This window comes from Kogia breviceps, chromosome 4, assembly GCF_026419965.1.
Source record: "Kogia breviceps isolate mKogBre1 chromosome 4, mKogBre1 haplotype 1, whole genome shotgun sequence".
NCBI classification, from domain to species: Eukaryota; Metazoa; Chordata; class Mammalia; order Artiodactyla; family Physeteridae; genus Kogia; species Kogia breviceps.
In genome coordinates, this window is record NC_081313.1 from 147,854,218 (window position 1) to 147,871,734 (window position 17,517).

Sequence of the window (17,517 nt, forward strand, 5' to 3'; positions counted from 1 at the left end):
ATGTGGGATCTTCCCGGACCAGGGCACGAACCCGTGTCCCTGCATCGGCAGGCGGATTCTCAACCACTGCGCCACCAGGGAAGCCCTAAAACTTATTTATTTTTTATACAGCAGGTTCTTTTTTTTGCGGTATGCGGGCCTCTCACTGTTGTGGCCTGTCCCGTTGCAGAGCACAGGCTCCAGACGCGCACGCTCAGCGGCCATTGCTCACGGGCCCAGCTGCTCCACGGCATGCGGGATCTTCCCGGACCGGGGCACGAACCCGTGTCCTCTGCATCGGCAGGCGGATTCTCAACCACTGCGCCACCAGAGAAGCCCCAGGTTCTTATTAGTTATCTATTTTATACATATTAGTGTATATATGTCAATCCCAATCTTCCATTTCATCTCACCACCACCGACCCCCTTCCTGCCCCACTTTCCCCCCTTGGTGTCCATACGTTTGTTCTCTACATCTGTGTCTCTTTTCTGCCTTGCAAACCTGTTCACCTGTACCATTTTTCTAGATTCCACATATATGCATTAATATACAATATTTGTTTTTCTCTTTCTGACTTACTTCACTCTGTATGACAGTCTCTTGGTCCATCCACGTCTCTACAAATGACCCAATTTCGTTCATTTTTTTTTTGTGCTATGCGGGCCTCTCACTGTTGTGGCCTGTCCCGTTGCGGAGCACAGGCTTCGGACGCACAGACTCAGCGGCCATGGCTCACAGGCCCAGCCGCTCTGTGCATCAGGGATCCTCCCAGACTGGGGCACGAACCCGTGTCCCCTGCATCGGCAGGCGGATTCTCAACCACTGCGCCACCAGGGAAGCCCCAATTTCGTTCTTTTTTTATCGCTGAGTAATATTCCATTGTGTATATGTACCACATCTTCTTTGTCCTTTCCTCTGTCGATGGGCATTTAGGTTGCTTCCATGACCTAGCTATTGTGAATAGTGCTGCAATGAACATTGGGGTGCATGTGTCTTTTTGAATTATGGTTTTCTCTGGGTATATGCCCAGTAGTGGGATTGCTGGATCATATGGTAATTCTATTTTTAGTTTTTAAGTAACCTCCATACTGTTCTCCATAGTGGCTGTATCAGTTTACATTCCCACCAGCAGTGCAAGAGGGTTCCCTTTCCTCACACCCTCTCCAACATTTGTTGTTTGTAGATTTTCTGATGATGCCCATTCTAACCGGTGTGAGGTGATACCTTGTTGTAGTTTTGATTTGCATTACTTTAATAATGAGTGATGTTGAGCAGCTTTTCATGTGCCTCTTGGCCATCTGTACGTCTTCTTTGGAGAAATGTCTATTTAGGTCTTCTGCCCATTTTTTGATTGGGTTGTTTGTTTTTTTAATAGTGAGCTGCATGACCTATTTATATATTTGGGAGATTAATCCTTTGTTGATTCATTTGCAAATATTTTCTCCTATTCTGAGGGTTGTCTTTTGGTCTGGTTTATAGTTTCCTCTGCTGTGCAAAAGCTTTTAAGTTTCATTAGGTCTCATTTGTTTATTTTTTTAAGGCTGCATTGTTCCTTTGCTTATTGATGAACATATAAAAGTCAGAAGTTTTTGATGTTATAAAACATCCAAGTAATGAACATTCCTGTGTGAACATCTTTGAATATATATGCTTTGTCTCAGTTAACTTCACTCAGAATTGGACTTCTGCATCAAAGTGTTTATGCCCTTATGCTTTTTGTGGATGTTGCTACACTGTACCAATTTATGGTTGTTCATGCAGGAAATACTTATTGAGCATCTGTTATGTTAAGCACTGTGCTGGGTGCTAGCAAAACGACTTGTGAAATTTTGTGAGTGAAGAGACTTGATCTGCCCTTTGTGAATTCTAACAGTGCAGAGAGGGAATAGATAGTCAAGAATCATACTCTGCATGTCGAATTACAACTCTGACAAGTGCCAAGGAGAGGGACATGCTACCATGAGAGCATATTTTAGGGAGCATTTGATCTCATCATGGAGTTTAGAGAAGGTTTATTCAGGGATGTTTCAGCTGATATCTGAAGGATGAGTCGGTATTAACCAGATAGGGATGTTGGGGAGAGATTTCTGAGCATAAGGAATAGCACAAGACCCTATAAGAGGAAAGCATATGCTGTGTGGGAGGAACTGGCCGGGAAGGTGGGGCTGTTGGGGGAGCATGTCATGATGATGGAGCTGCAAGTGTGGGTAGGAGCTCGATCATGCAGGCTTATGTTTAAGGTTTCAGACTTTAAGAGGAATAGAAAACCATTGAACTTTCTTGTGGAAGGTGAGTGTGTGGAACATACCCAATTGCACTTTCAACCTGTCGTTTTGCTACCGAGTGGAGAATACACTGCGGGGAGAAAGAGTGGAAGCGAGGAAACAAGTTAGGAGACTTTTGTAGAAATTGGGCATAATGGTGGCTTGGAGCAGGGTGTGGTGGTCATTTTGGTGGAAAGATGTGGACAGATGCTAGAGGTATGGAGGCAGTATCACTGTTAGCACTGGTGGTGGGTTGACGGTGAGGGTGAGGGAGAAATAGCTGTCAGTGATGGTGATTCCTAAGCTTCTGGCTCCTGTGGTTGGTTAGATAGGGTTTTTTAGATATGATGTTAATCTTGATCCTAATTTGTCTTTTGTTATTTGTTGGTTCGTGATGAATACTCTGTCATATTAAGTCTCCTGTTTTGAGTGTACAAAGCATTTTGACTGAAACTGACTGTTGTATGTTATCAGATAACTTTTTAACATCTGCCAGTTTGGTCCTGTATTTTATTCTCTTTCATTTATTAATTAAATTGTTGTATTAATGTAAATAATTATATTAATAGATTGTCTAAAGTTGCATTATCCTTGCATCCTTGGAATAAAGCCTTTTTGTAGTCATGGTATATATCATTGTTTAATAATTATTGATTAGATGTGCTGATATTTTCTTAGGATTTTTATATCTATATTTGTAAAGCGAAATTGGACCATTTTTGCAAAAACTTGATTTTCTTTTCTTTTTATTTACAAATGGCTTGAATTTTGTTGTTTTGTAGGTATTTGATTGATGTAGAAGGCATGTGGCCAGATGATGCAATTGAATGTAAGTATTAGGGTTGTCACTACTTTTCCCTTTTTATAAAATATGAAGGTAGAAGTGTAGGGGAATTTCTCAAATTTTGGAAAAAGAGAAAAGTTTGTAATTCATTTGTCCTCACATAGCATAACCTTTTACCAAAAGTTGATAAAGGAATGTATCTGGAAATAGCGAGATATAACAGCCTGAATAATTAGTCAGTGGACTTCAGCTTTTTTTCTTCTTTAAATTTTTAAAATTAATTTACTGAGTTTTGATATTATATCCACTGCACCACCAAGGAAGTCCCTTTTTCTTTCTTCCTTCCTTCCTTCTTTTCTTTCAAGCTCCAAGTCATTTAAAATACATGACTTCTTACTAAAAGTCTCCAGTTCATATAAGCAAGGGATTTATAACTTCTCCTTTAAAAGATTTATTCCTGGGACTTCCCTGGTAGTCCAGTGCTTCAGACTCTGCACTTCCAGTGCAGCAGGCATGGGTTCAATCCCTAGTTGGGGAGCTAAGATCCCACATGCTGTGCAGCCAAAGAATTTTTTTTAAAAAGTTATATTCCTGTATTATTGAATTTAGTGGTTTAGGTTTTGTTTGAACATTTAGAAGATTTCAATTTATTTACCAGGAACAAACAAAACATCATGTAAAATAGTTTTCCAGAAAGTATTTCCATCATTCTCTTCTTCCCTTTCTCGTGCAGACTGGTGTTTTATCCTGACAAGCTCTGCGTCATTCCATAAGAAAGCTGCTCTTCTTTTGGTTTCACAAGAGATGGTGAACAGTGGTAAAATATCCAGTTTACCTAAGTTTCTAGAGTACACTTCAGGGAGCAAATGATGGGGTGGGATGTTGGGGCAGAGTGAGAGCTACAGATTCTGGTGAGACTGAGAGTCAGTCACAAAAATTACTGGGCTGTGGTGAAGGGAGAACAAATATAAATCAAGTTCCTGCTGGTGGACAGGAAGCCACAGTGAAGAAGAATGGTGTGTAGCTGGGCTGTGTAATTGGGCCCATAAGTGCTGTGTCTTCTGATGGTAATTATGAACAGAAACCAAATAATAATTACTGCTAACATGTAGGTGACCAATCCTTGAGAGCTGAGGCAGAGAGAAGGAGAGACGGCATTATACCTTGTCTCTGGTTCATTGAGTTTCCCAGGCTGATTTGTGACCAATCTTGGGTGAAATCATAACTACATCATTTTTGCTAAGGTGGTCAGCTTCCGTGGGGTCCTTTCTCTGCACTCTGTCCAATGATAAAGCCCACTGGTTTGTGCCTCCTGGAAAACAGTTATTCCAAAACAGTATAACTGAAGCATTGATGGAACAGCCGTGAAGAACGTGTTTCCACATGGCCTCATACCTCCGTTTCAAAGTGCTTTAAAACTTTTTTCATCCAAAAATCAATAACAGGAAAGGATTGGGATCAAATCCCGTACAGACGTAGTGAAAGAAAAAAGAGAATAAGGAGCAGAATAGCATCTCTTCAGACAATAAAATCAAGTTGGAAAAGACAGGTCCACAAACCAGATCAAAACTGTAACCTGTTATTTCACAGTGGGCTTTTAAAAGATGTTAGGAAAAAGAATGCAAAAGTTGAAAGAACATGGATTGAGGAGGGAATGGGAAGTTATTGTTTAATGGCTATAGAGTCTCTGTTGGGGATGGTGAAAAAGTTCTGCAAATGGTAAATGCTGATAAATACAACCTATGGATGTTTGGTTTTAGTTGATCTTCTTCCATGTAAGGGTTTGGAGAGATTCAGAGATTATGCGGCTGCCTCCATCTTTCTGAGGTCCTGCTCAATCTTTTTTGACATAATTATTTTGAATTTGGAGAGTGGTGATGTTTGCACAGCACTGTGAATGTATTTAATGGCACTGAATTGTATACTTGAAAATGGTTGAAATACTACATTTTGTTTTATGTGTATTTTACCATAATAAAAAAAGATGAAAGAACAGCATAAACCAGAATTAGGTGAGATGATAGAACTCAGGACAGAATTCAAAGTAAAAGAAAAATAATTCAGAAATGAAGACTACATTTATAATAATACATAGTGGGTACTTCCCGGGTTGTCCAGTGGTTAAAAATCTGTCTTCCAGTGTAGGGAATACATGTTGGATCCCCGGTTGGGAAACTGACATCCCACATGCTGCAGGGCAAGTAAGCCTGCACGCCGCAACTACTGAGCCCACGTGCTCTGGAGCCCACGCGCCACAACTAGAGAGCCCACGAGGCACAGGGAAGACCCCATGCACTGCAACGAAGAGCCTGCGTGCTGCACCTAATACCTGACACCACAAAAACTAAACAAATAAATTAATTAAATAAATTAAATAAAATAATACGAGTGAATGAACATAATGGATAATGCCTTAAGAGAAACAAACAAGAAAAGGAAAAAAAATTTTAATCAAAAAGAAGATAAAAAGAATTTTATAGAAATGGCAAACATAAAACAGGCAAAAATAGGACAGCTCTGAAAAGAGTAATATAAATAGGTGTAAGAATCTATTATACCATAAAAGTGACATTTAAAATCAGTGGGACAGATTAGTCAATCAATTGTGATACATACATGTTGGGGTATAAATATTTCTCTGGAAGGATCCACAGCACGACAAAAGCAGATGTCTCTGAGGAGGGAAACGTGTGGCTGGGGAAAGTGGGAAAAAGGGTGACTTTTCATTGAATTGTCTTGTGTATGTACCTTTTCTAATGTTCTGTCATGTGAATCTGTTACCTCTGAAGTTCGCTGAGTTCAAACCCCAGTTCCCCAAATTGCTAGCTCTTAATCCTGGGCAAACTCTTCACACTCTCCAAGCCTCTTTATCTGTGAAATAAGGTCAGTAACTTAGCCTGGTGCTGCCTGGCACAGAATAAACTCTCAATAAATGGAGGTTATTAGTGAAAAACCCCAAATGCCCATCAGTGCAGGAATGGATTTTTTAAATGGGGTGTATATGTGAAATATACAGTCATGAAAAGGAATGAAGTACTGACACGTGCTACGACATGGACGAACTTGAAAACATTATGTTAAGGGAAAGAAGCCAAACACAGTGGTCATATGTGTATTATTTCATGAAATGTCCAGAAAAGGCAAAACCGTAGTGACAGAAAGCAAATGAATGGTTGCAGGGACTGAAGGAGGAGGGGATGAAGAGGGCCTGCTGATGGTTACGGGGGCTTGTTTTTCCGGTGATGAAAACGTGATGGGTTAGATGACGCTGATGGTTGCATAGGCTTGTGAATGTACGAACTGACACTGAATTTGCAGTTTCAGAAGGTGAATTTTATGGCATGTGAATGACATCTCAGAAAAATAATTTTGAAAATGAAAATTGCCAGATTTCCCATAGTCACTATCCACTGTCTCCATCTCTCCCTTCTCCCCACTGCATTCCTTTTGACGCCCACCCCTGCCACTCTCTCCCACCCTCACTCCCTCGAGCTGCCCCACGAGGCCTCCCAGGGAGCCCCTGAAGCGCTGGGCGCCTGCGTCCTGTGGCTGTTGGAGCGGCTGCCCAGTGTGTGTGCCCCCACCACTCTCACCCGTGAGAGTGGCCGCTTCCCTCGCATTCTTCTCATGCGTTTCAGCTGATGGTGATGTTTACAGAAGGCAGCATGTGCCCTGGTCCATGGAGGAAGCCCCTCAACTTAATATTTAGGCCCGTCCAGAAGTTTAATCTCATCCACCAGTAACCTCAGGATGCTGTGCTCTGAAAGCCAGGTTGGCCACCTGCGGGCACTTGCAAATACTGAGGACTTCGGAGGCATTTGGGCCTCCAATTGAGGCCTTGTACCTCCACATGCGATGTGACCTCAGCCCTCTGCTGCACCTCTCTAAGTGAAGTGGCACAGGAATACTGACCTTGTCTGTTGTTGCCAGGATTAACTGAGTAGTGCATTGGCTGCCCTGGTGCTTAGGTGTTGAGTACATGGTGATGTACATACCAGGCCCTATTGGTGGGCCTCCTGATGCAGCAGTTCCCTTGGCTCTGCCCCTGTCGTCAGCTGCCCCTAGGATAACTCGGAGCCCGAGCCACTTCTCTGGTAGATTTCCCTATTCCCCCACTATGGTCACACCTGCATAAGGCAACTCAAACCTTTCAGAGATGTGTCCTGAACCTCTTCTTTTCATAAATACCTATCTGGTGGTTGTGAGACTTAAGGCCAACCTCCCCAAGAGACTTTTTCTGTTTCTCCTAGGAAACCTAGACTCATCTTCTGTCATCTTCAACTCTACTCAAATTTTGTTCTTTCAACCCTGACCTCTGACCCTGCTTACTTCTGCCATTTCATCCTCACTCCTGCTTCCTTTCATAAATCCATAAATCTCTTTTGGCCTTCCTACCCCTGGGCCAACTTCCTTCCTCTTTCCTCAGTTTTTACCCCTTTCCTCCCGTTTCCTTCCTTCTCCCATCCAACTTTCAGTCCTTCCTTTCACATGCAGACTTTGATTCCAACCCCATCAAAAACATACACGTCACAGTTAGCAGCATCTCAAAATTCAAAAGGTTTATTACTCATCTATTAATTCTATTACATTTATTTCTTCAGTTTTATTGTTTTTAAATATATCAAAATAAATAGAGAAATTTATACCTATCTTATCTATATATGGAAGAACAGCTGGTACCCAAGGTGTCACCAACAATCCTAGCAGCTCTTACTGTACGTATCCGTAGTAGTCAGCAATTTCCATTTCTTTTTCCCTCTCAATGAAAAACGTCAGTTTCCCCAGAGAGGTGTATTTGGCAGCATTCTCACGTTCTTGTTGAGCCGCCTCTTCATGGCCACCCGCTCTGGCCTCTGCTCTTGTTCGATGGGCGTTGACATTACTGGCTCAGGAACATTGGGTTGCCTCCACTGAATTTGGTGCTTCCTGAAGTCTTGGAATAGAAATGGGGTTTGGAGCTCCGGTGAGGACTGGTGCTTAGTCAGAGCAGGGGGAAGAGGCTCCTGCTGGAGAGAAGTGCAAGGTGAAGTTTTGTACGGTGCAGGCCTCGGAGCAGCAGACGGACGGACACTAGGCTGGGTATGGTCGGTCCAACCCGGTTGGGTTGGGTTGGTCGCAGTTGGCTGAGCTGGTTTGGCGGGACCTGGCAAAGAGGCAGGAGGTGGCTGGGGTGAACTCACTGCAGCAGGTTGAGCTGGGTTAGTAGCAGCAGGCTGGGCACGGTCAGCCACAGCAGGCCGATGTGAGGCCAGAGACTGTGGCCTCCGAGGAGCAGGTCGAGCTTGAGGCTTGTCCCAGGCAGAAAAAGGCAGAGGCATCCAGTTGACCTTCCCAGGAGGAGGCAGCTCATACTGGGATGGAGATGGACACTCTTTTTCAGCACTGCTGTCTGGTTTCTGGGCTTGGCCTTGAGTTTTCTCAGGACCCTGACCCTCACGTGGGGTATGCCGCCATGGCTGGATCGCTGGAGGTGGCTGGCGGTCTTTAGGGTTGATTGAATTTCCCAAGACCCGACAGGAAGAGAGCCCAGTTTTCTTATCATTCTTCTTCCCCAGTGCGTGAAAAACTGTCACAGACTCCAGCATGCGCATGCCTAGGGAGGTTCGAGGCTTTTTAAAGTTCTCTTGGGTAAGCTCAGTTTGGTGTTTCTTTTGCTTCGTCTTGGGAATTGTTGGCTTCTCTTCTGCCTTGACTTTGTTCCCTGACTTTTTATTCTCTAATGTAACAGATAAGGAAAAAAAAACACGCTTTGTGAGACAGTCAGTGATTTGTCCAAAGTCACACAGATAGTAAATGTCAAAATCAAAACTGAACTTAGGTCTCCAGACTTCTAGTTCAATACTTTCCCTCATTATTCCATGCTATTTTGAATCCACTACTAAATGTAGGGGCAAAATAAATGTAATGAAAAACTTTCAAAAGTTTCTTTTCTCACCTGACATGGTCAGAGAAGAAGAGGAAACATCAACTGCAGATACAAGGGATGAGGAGACAACACTAGAGGATGTCTGAGTGGCTGCAGCTGAACGGCGCATGTGTCCAGTACAAAGGTCACTGGTTACTGGTCACTGGTCACTTGTGACGATCCAAATTTATTTACAAACAACTCCACGGAAACCCCAAGACTCTAACAAGTGGTAGTAGGTTTGGTAGGAGAGGGATGTCACAAAGTATGCGGTTTAAAGGTATGAGATAGCCAATAGGGAGGTCCGATCCCCAACAGGAAGGCAGGATTGGGTGAAGAGAGTGTAGGAGAGCTATAACAACACCTAAATTTCTGAGCTCCGGGGAGGAAATCCTAGAAGACAAATATACCTCCCCCAGGCTCTTAACATTAGGGAAATCATTGCAACATTTCTTACAGACTTTCATTGATATAATTAACAGTTACTTATATTCCACAGAGTATTATATTTTATGTATCATATACTTATATATATATATATATATATATATAATTAATATCCTTAGGAAGGAAAGAGCCATCAACTTTGAACTATTACAGTTGTTCTGAAATCATATCTGTCTAATTAGTGAACTTAGAGCAGTTTTTCAGGAGCAAAAGTAGGGATGAAGAAGCTCTTCCTGTAACTTGGTTAAAGAGTAGGGTGAAGTTTGTTGAGTGTACCTTGTGGAGAATGTTGTGGTCCAAGGCTCTTTTAGTTTCATCCCCTTGACTCCTACCTTCCTTGGGCTGGGCTAGGCTGGGCCCGGTGGGACTTGCGACTTACATTTCTCTTCTGCTTTCTTTTTTTTTTTTCATTATGGGCATTGTTTCTAGGACAAGCCTAGATCTTGCATTCTTACCTTCATGGATGTTACTTCCTGTCAACTTCCAGCAGCAGGAGTCTTCTTTTCAGTGCTTGATGCTTCACAAAATACACTCAGCCCGTTGGAAGCAAATACCAGAGAGCAAGGAAACAGAGCTGGTTGCAAACCTTTCCTCTTCCAGCCTTTGGTTGCAATTCTTTTGCCCATAATTTGCTACCTCCAGTTCCTTGGGCCACACAAGTATCCTGCCATCCAGCTCTTTTATGTGTGAGAGACATTCTAAATACTGTCCCTTTTTCTTTGCACAGAAGTATATACAGTGTGGCAGTTACTGTAATCTCCTACCCCTTGCAAACAGCCACTCTAGAATCTCAGACCTCTAGGATTCTCCATCTTGCATGCTTGGGTGCAAGGCCAAACAAAATGAAGAGGAGAATAATTAGAGAAAGAAGAGGACATTCGTGGAGAATTGGGAGCAGGTAAGGTGAAAGGGCACAGGAGAAAAGAGATTCATGTAGATTTTTTGTTTTCTGTGGGAAACAAGTTGACACACTTGGCCTCATTTTGTATTACCAGAACAGACAGTTATAGATATATTTAAGTAGCTTGATAGTGCAGCAACTGTCGTGAATTCTGTACACTAAGGAGAACAGTGTTACATATATTTTTCATTTTGTTTTATGTCATATTACCTTATTGATAGCATTCACTGGTATGTTTGTAAAATACAGATTTTTCTAAATGCTCTGGTTTTGTCTACAGGGTTATTTCCTTGTCATATTTTTAAGCACTCCAACATTGTAAGACATACTGCATGTTTTTCTCTTGACGATGGCTTATCTTGACGCATCATGAACTAACTTGACCTGTTGAATTTTGTGGAGAAACTTTAAAGAGGGTCTGTGAAAAAGGCATCGTGGTGAGTCGCATTATGCACCCAAGCGTAAGGAGCTGATATGTGCCATCAGCCCAACTTGGCCTGGATTGCCTCTGTTTTAGTTGCCCTGGTTAGTGCTTTTCTCCCTCACCACGCTTGTGACTGTGATAGTGTCAGTAAGGGCTGAGTTGCTAATGATTTATATGTGAGGTAAGCTGGTTTGAGGGAGGAAATCTATGGATGTAGTCATTTTCCTTGGTGGTCAGCTTTCAGGGGTGCAAAGATTGATCTTTCTGGGGACTTTTCCAGTACCAGGAAGATATCCCATAGATGGGACCTCCAAAGACACACATTTAATTTTTAGGCCTGTTTTTCCTATTATGAGATATGAGTTTTTTCCCTGATGGGGATGATGCTTCTCTGAGAAGAAATTGTGAAAGGTGTTGTAGTATAGAGATGTGGCTTAAGCCTTTAAGTTTTTCTCAGGGTTTTTCCCCTAAGCTTCCTACTTCAGAAGGCCTATTTACATGATACTACTATGTGACCTGAGGCTAACAACTTACTAAATACCTGCAAGCCAGATCAGTGTCTCTTTTCTCTATATTTCCATGGAGATCAAGGGACCCATAGCTACTGCAGGTTAGGGTGGGTGGTGTGAGATTGGGGCAAGTGTGGTATGACAAATTTTGGTATCACTCAAATGTTTGCCTATTAAAATACTCAGTTCCAACATTCAATTCGATGTAGGCAAACCCTTAGTTAGGCTTTCCTTGGTTCCAAGCCTATGTAACCTATTTTCTCTCCCTAGTTCCAGCCATTTAACTTTAGCTTGCAGGCTCAGCCTCATCTTAACCTCTAAAAGAATCTTACATGTAGGAGGAAGAAACTACAGAGCTCTATTTCAACACTTAGGAACATCAAGCTCTGCCCTGACCTAAACCTTTATTCTTATAGTTAGGGTATTGTCTTGTCCGGTATACCCACTTTCTGCATTTTGAACCCATCAAGTTAACCGAGACTTGGCTTGGTGTAACATAGCCAGTTCATCTACCCCTGAGGCTGTCCTTAATTCTTCCCATTGTCACATTTTGATTTAATTAAATACTGGAATCCCTCAAACCCTTGCATGTGTCCTGATGCCGTATCAGATACTGGTCGATTTTGTTAGTGTCAAAAACTTAGCTGTCTGATTCTCCAAATATGCCTTCCTCCTATATTTTCCATCCCAGCATACTACATACCCATGCAGGCATTGTTATATCTCATGTTGGACCCACTCCCATCCAGAGGCCTACTCTATGCTAGTTCCCATACTTTCTGGAAACCTTGTTATGGCCAGGTCTGGATTTTTTTGTGCTCCCACCCAAAGCCTGTATCTTTTAGCAAGCTGGAACTATAAGACCAACACAGATTTTCTAGTTTCTGATAGATTTATGTCACAATTTGTACATTGTCATTTGTGTAGATATTTGTATCATTTGTACTTTTTGACCATTACATGCCTATTGGATATTTTTCATAAATTGCAAAAGAATATTATATGACTTAGCACCAAATTGAATGTGCCTAATTGTAAGTTTGTAAACTTTGTTGAGCTAGCATGTATCTTTTCTTTATCCAAATAGTAATTTACTAATATTGTCCCATTTGTAATTATGTGGAAGTTTTCAGAATTGTAAATAAATGCTTGTGGATTGAAACTTGGTTAGACTATGACTGTCCCAGATACACTAAAGCTAGTGATCTTTTTACTCATTCATTCATTCATTCAATAATTGTGACATTCCTGACTCCGTTTACCCAGCTCAAATGGTTGTGAAGGTTACTAACCGTGTATGTAAGATACTTTCAGAAATTAGAAACTAAAAAGTAAAACTAACAGAAAACATTTCCTATTATAAATAACAATGGAATTTAGTATGCTATTATACCTTCAGACCTACTGTAGGACATGCTGTTCTTTGCTGTTCCATTTGAGGCAGGATTCACAGTTTTTCTAACGGGTACAGATCACTATGCCTGATACTGTGAGCAAATGTTATACTTGAGCTCCACTCTTATCTCTCTCAGGCTTTTTTTGGTATTGTGTAAAATGTAAATACATACTGTCAACCTCCAGCATACCAGGCACATAATGGAAACCCAATAAATGTTTCACTGTGAGTGGAGTATAAGTTGATAGAATATTTTCGAAGGTTGATTAGGCAGATTAGATTGATTGAAAATCTTTCAATATTTTTTACTTTTTTTTTCTTTTCTTTTTTTGTGGTATGCGGGCCTCTCACTGTTGTGGCCTCTCCCGTCGCGGAGCACAGGTTCCGGATGCACAGGCTCAGTGGCCATGGCTCACGGGCCCAGCCGATCCACGGCATGTGGGATGTTCCCGGACCGGGGCACGAACCCATGTCCCCTGCATCAGCAGGCGGAGTCTCAAACCCTGCGCCACCAGGGATGTCCCTACATTTATGAATTTTAAATGTGTTACATTTGTCTTGCAGAGGTCTTCTAGAATGCAGAGCCTGAGGCAAGGATTAAAATGCTGGTATTTTGGGGGGGTTGTATGTAAGAACAGAGTTGTGAGGGTGGGGAACGGGCTTCACAATGAGACAAAAAGACACACAGGTTGTTTGCTATATATGTTCACTCAGCAAGCTGGACTTACTTTGGGAGGCTTGAAAGGAAAAACCATTCCTGAGAGTAATCCACAGAAGGGAGAAAGAAGCGGGAATTTGCTGCCAGGCTTCCTCCTGTCTTATGCATTTCATTAATCAATCAAGGCTCCTTCCATGGGAGACAACTCCTCTACACTTCTGTTCATCATCTCACCCTTCTCTAGCAGCTCAGAAAGCCAGAGTTGTGGCCTGATATGTAGCATTTCCTCCAACTCTAACATGGAGGGATGGCTGAGAATAGAGAGGGCTTGGTATGGAGGCCCGGAGTTTCACCTGGGCTCTAGTCAGCTCAGAGAGTGCTAATTAGGTTTGCTGGCAAAGGCAAAACAGGGGAGTGTGGTCCAGGGGGCAGATGGCACCTTCAGGGAGGGGGAGGAGGTTGAGGGAATCTGAGACCATTCTTAGAAGCTGTGTTTCCCATAACAGGAGCTATGAATGAAATAAATGCTAAATAGTGATACACGGTACCTTGTAGAAAAAGGAGTAATTCAGTAGGGGGGTAGGGTTGGGAGAGAAGGCTTTACTGAGGAGAGGGGGCTTCAAGAATGATTTGTGCACAGAGGCTATAGGAGAGCCATTGTAGCCAAGGGAACAACCTGAAAGACAAAGATACTGCGGCATAAACATGTATAATGTTGTGGTCAAGAAATGGCCGGCACACTGAAGCATGGAGTGGAACACGGCAGAGGCTTTGAAAACTCAGCTGGGAGTCAGATCACACAGGGCCCTGACAAGGAGTTGGAAATGGATTCTGAAGGCTGTAAGCCATTAAAGGTTTCCAACAGGGGAATAACATTAATGAGCTTGTTTTAGGACATAATTCTGGGGCAGTGGTTAGAATTACATTAGAAAGGTGGTTCAGACAGGATCTAGATAGGGCCTACCTCCAGAGCAGGAGTGTGTGTAGTTGATTTTGTGGGTCCAAATCATGACTTAGGGCACTGAATGGCCTGCACTCCTGGGACATGATGCATAAAAATCAAGCTTACCAGACTGAGGTTAAACCCAAAACCAATTTAATTGGCAAAGTCTCATTACACTGGCTAGACTGAACTCATGTCTATATCTCTACGCTTTACTCAAACCCTACCAAGAAGATAAGACACCTAAACATTAAGAACACAAGAGAATGGGAGGGATGATGAATGGTAGACACACACACACACAGACACAAACACAGAGAGAGAGAGCGAGAGAGAGCAATAAAAATGTCAAAGATATTAACTCTCAGGATGGAGAAAAATAAAACCTCATTGTGTGCAGCAAGGGGAAACTAAACAAAAAGTCAAGGTGACTGAGCACCTTACTACAAGTCTACCATACACTTCCATCAGCCCTGAGTGCCTCAATCTTAAGTACTAAATGACAGGCAAAGATCACCAGATATTTCAAGATCACATCTAAAAGGAGAGAAAGGCATCAACAAACAGGACAACACAAAAACAGCTGACAGGGAACCAAAGAAACTTAAAAATTGATAACTTTAGAGAGAGACAAGATAATGCATTCATTAAAAAAAATAAAAAATGAAATGCCTGGGAAAAAACATTGCGAAAAGAAGAGCTAGCTCTTGGGGATTAAAAACATATAGCAGGGGACCTCCCTGGTGGCAAGTGGTTAAGAATCCGCCTGCCAATGCAGGAGACATGGGTTTGAGCTCTGGTCCGTGAAGATCCCACATGCCGTGGAGCAACTAAGCCCGTGCACCACAACTATTGAGCCTGCGCTCTAGAGCCCACGAGCCACAACTACTGAGGCCCATGGGCCACAACTACTGAGGCCCTCGTGCCCTAGAGCCCGTGCTCAGCAACAAGAGAAGCCACCACAATGAGAAGCCCACGTGGTGCAATGAGGAGGAGCCCCTGCTCCCTGCAACTAGAGAAAGCCCGCGTGCAGCAACAAAGACCCAATGCAGCCAACATTAAATAAATACATAAATTTATTTTAAAAAATATATAGAAGAAATATGTATATAATATCTAGCAGAAAACCTAAATAATCAACAGAAGGGTGGAAATCTGAGAAAATTTTTGTGATTTAAAAAAAGAAAGGAAAGATTAAAACTGGAAAATAAAAGAAAAAATATAATTAACTTAGAGGTACATTTCAGAAAATCCAATCGTCAACTAATAGAAGTTCCCCAAAAAGAAAATAGAAAAGATAAAGCGAAAAGAAAATTTCCCAGAACTGATGCACATAGCCTGCCAGACTGGAAGACCTCACTTAGTATCTAGCATTATGAATTTTAAAAATACCCACACTAAGTCATATCATGAACTTTCAGGACACCTGAAACAGAGATCCTAAAGTTGCAGAAAGAAAAATTACAGGTCACAAATAAAAGTTCTGGAATCGGAATAGCACAAGGCTTCAAACGGCAACAATGAACTCTGGAAAACAATGAATAAATGCATTTTAAAGTGCTTACCTACAATTGTACAGTCTATCAAACTACTAGTGCAGTGGAAGAATAAAATAAACCCGTTTCAGACATGCAAAAGCCTCAAAAATTTACATCCCATTAATCCTTGGGAAACCATGGAAGGATATGCTCCACCAAAGAGGGAAGTAAACCATGAACGCAGCCGCTGTGGATCCAGGACACAGAAGAGGGGCATAAGAAAGGAGCAGGGTGAAGGCAAAGAGAAATCTCAGGGCAAGAGCTACGGCTCAGGTGTAGAAAACAACCGACGTGCCTGTCACATGTTGAACTGTGCTCCTGCGGAAGTCATATGTTGAAGTTATCCTAACCACCTGGACTTCAGAATGTGACCGTACTTGGAGATGGCATCTTTAAAGAGGTAAGTTTAGATGAGGTCATTAGGGTGGGCACTAATCCACTATGACTGGTATCCTTATAAGGAAAGGAAATCTGCACGTAGACACAGAGGGAAGACCATGTGAAGACCAAGGGAGAAGGTGGCCATTTACAAGCCAAGGAGAGAGGCCTCAGAAGAAACCAGCCCTGCCAACACCTTGATCTTGGACTTCTGGCCTCCAGTACTGTGAGAAAATAAACATCTGTTATGTAAGCCATCCAGTCTGTGGTACTTTTTTATGGCAGCCCTGGCAAACTAAAAACAGTGCCCAACCTAGAACAGGTCAAGAACAAGTCCAATCAATCCAGGAAAGATTTCAAACAAAAAAGCATCTGATGTATTTACCCTATCCACACTGAGAAATGTGACAGTGGTGTTAGAGGTTTGGAGGATGATTAGTGATAGGTTCAGAGGAAAAGACGCAAACAAAACTGAAGGGGACAAAACGGTGTAAAGAATGGAGACATACTCATACACGATGGTTCAGAGGTGAATGATACTTACCTAGCAAATAACATAAACTTAGAATACTGATTTCACCAAAAGTTGGGAAATAACTATCCTGAAAAGATGAGGGGAACAGAAGTGTGTACGTGGACAGATGATGGGAAAGAGCTAAATTCTCATCTTTCACAGTAGGAAGTCAATAGATAGTATCAGAAACTGAAAAATCAAGACGTGGTAATATAAGCCTAGTATTTAAATATGGAGGCAAATATTAGAAAATAATGCTAAAATACTTAAAGTGGTTGCCTTTGGGTAGAAAATAATGCAAAACTACTTAAAGTGATTGCCCTGGGGAGTGACAATCAGGGGATAGGGCAGGGGTGCTGATGGGAAGACTACTCTTTTTCACAGAAATCTCGGTAGAACTATTTGCATTTTAAACTGTTGGGTTGGCCCAAAAGTTCGTTTGGGTTTTCCGTAGCATCCTGCGGAAAAACCCAAACAAACTTTTGGGCCAACCCAATACTTAACCTGTGTTTTTTTTAAATAAAAATAAAAAATTTAAAAGCTTACACAGACCACTAAAGACCTTTCACAAAGGTTTCTCGTCCCTTTAGCCAGAGGACTTTCAGTGGTGTGACGTGAGCAGAAGCCAGAAACACAGTGTGCTGAAGAGCAAATGAGACACGAGATGGCAAACAGAGACTGGTTTTCAATAAGCTGTGTTGATAAATGAAATGGGATGGGGACAGAGAGGACAACACGATCAAAGAAGGTTTTCAAAGGTGGCAGTGCTTAAGATGACGCTTGTGCTGGCAAAGTCCTCCTCAGAAACTGCGTGCCAAGGAACTCCTTAAAACTATTCGATTAGCTGGACTCCCATGCCTGTCCCTGGTGGCGCTT

The 17,517-nt window shown here is 42.2% G+C and overlaps 1 long non-coding RNA gene and 1 pseudogene across 1 annotated transcript in view; both read left to right on the forward strand.

The window, feature by feature from the left end:
- LOC131755514 (RNA/RNP complex-1-interacting phosphatase-like) overlaps nt 1-17,517 on the forward strand; it is a 248,669-nt pseudogene that overhangs the window by 11,880 nt on the left and 219,272 nt on the right.
- LOC136794079 (uncharacterized) overlaps nt 1-17,517 on the forward strand; it is a 43,943-nt gene that overhangs the window by 5,841 nt on the left and 20,585 nt on the right. The window contains exons 2-4 of the long non-coding RNA XR_010840361.1: nt 112-321; nt 3,027-3,073; nt 3,762-3,845. This is a non-coding gene — a long non-coding RNA (uncharacterized lncRNA). The remainder of the gene's footprint in view (nt 1-111; nt 322-3,026; nt 3,074-3,761; nt 3,846-17,517) is intronic.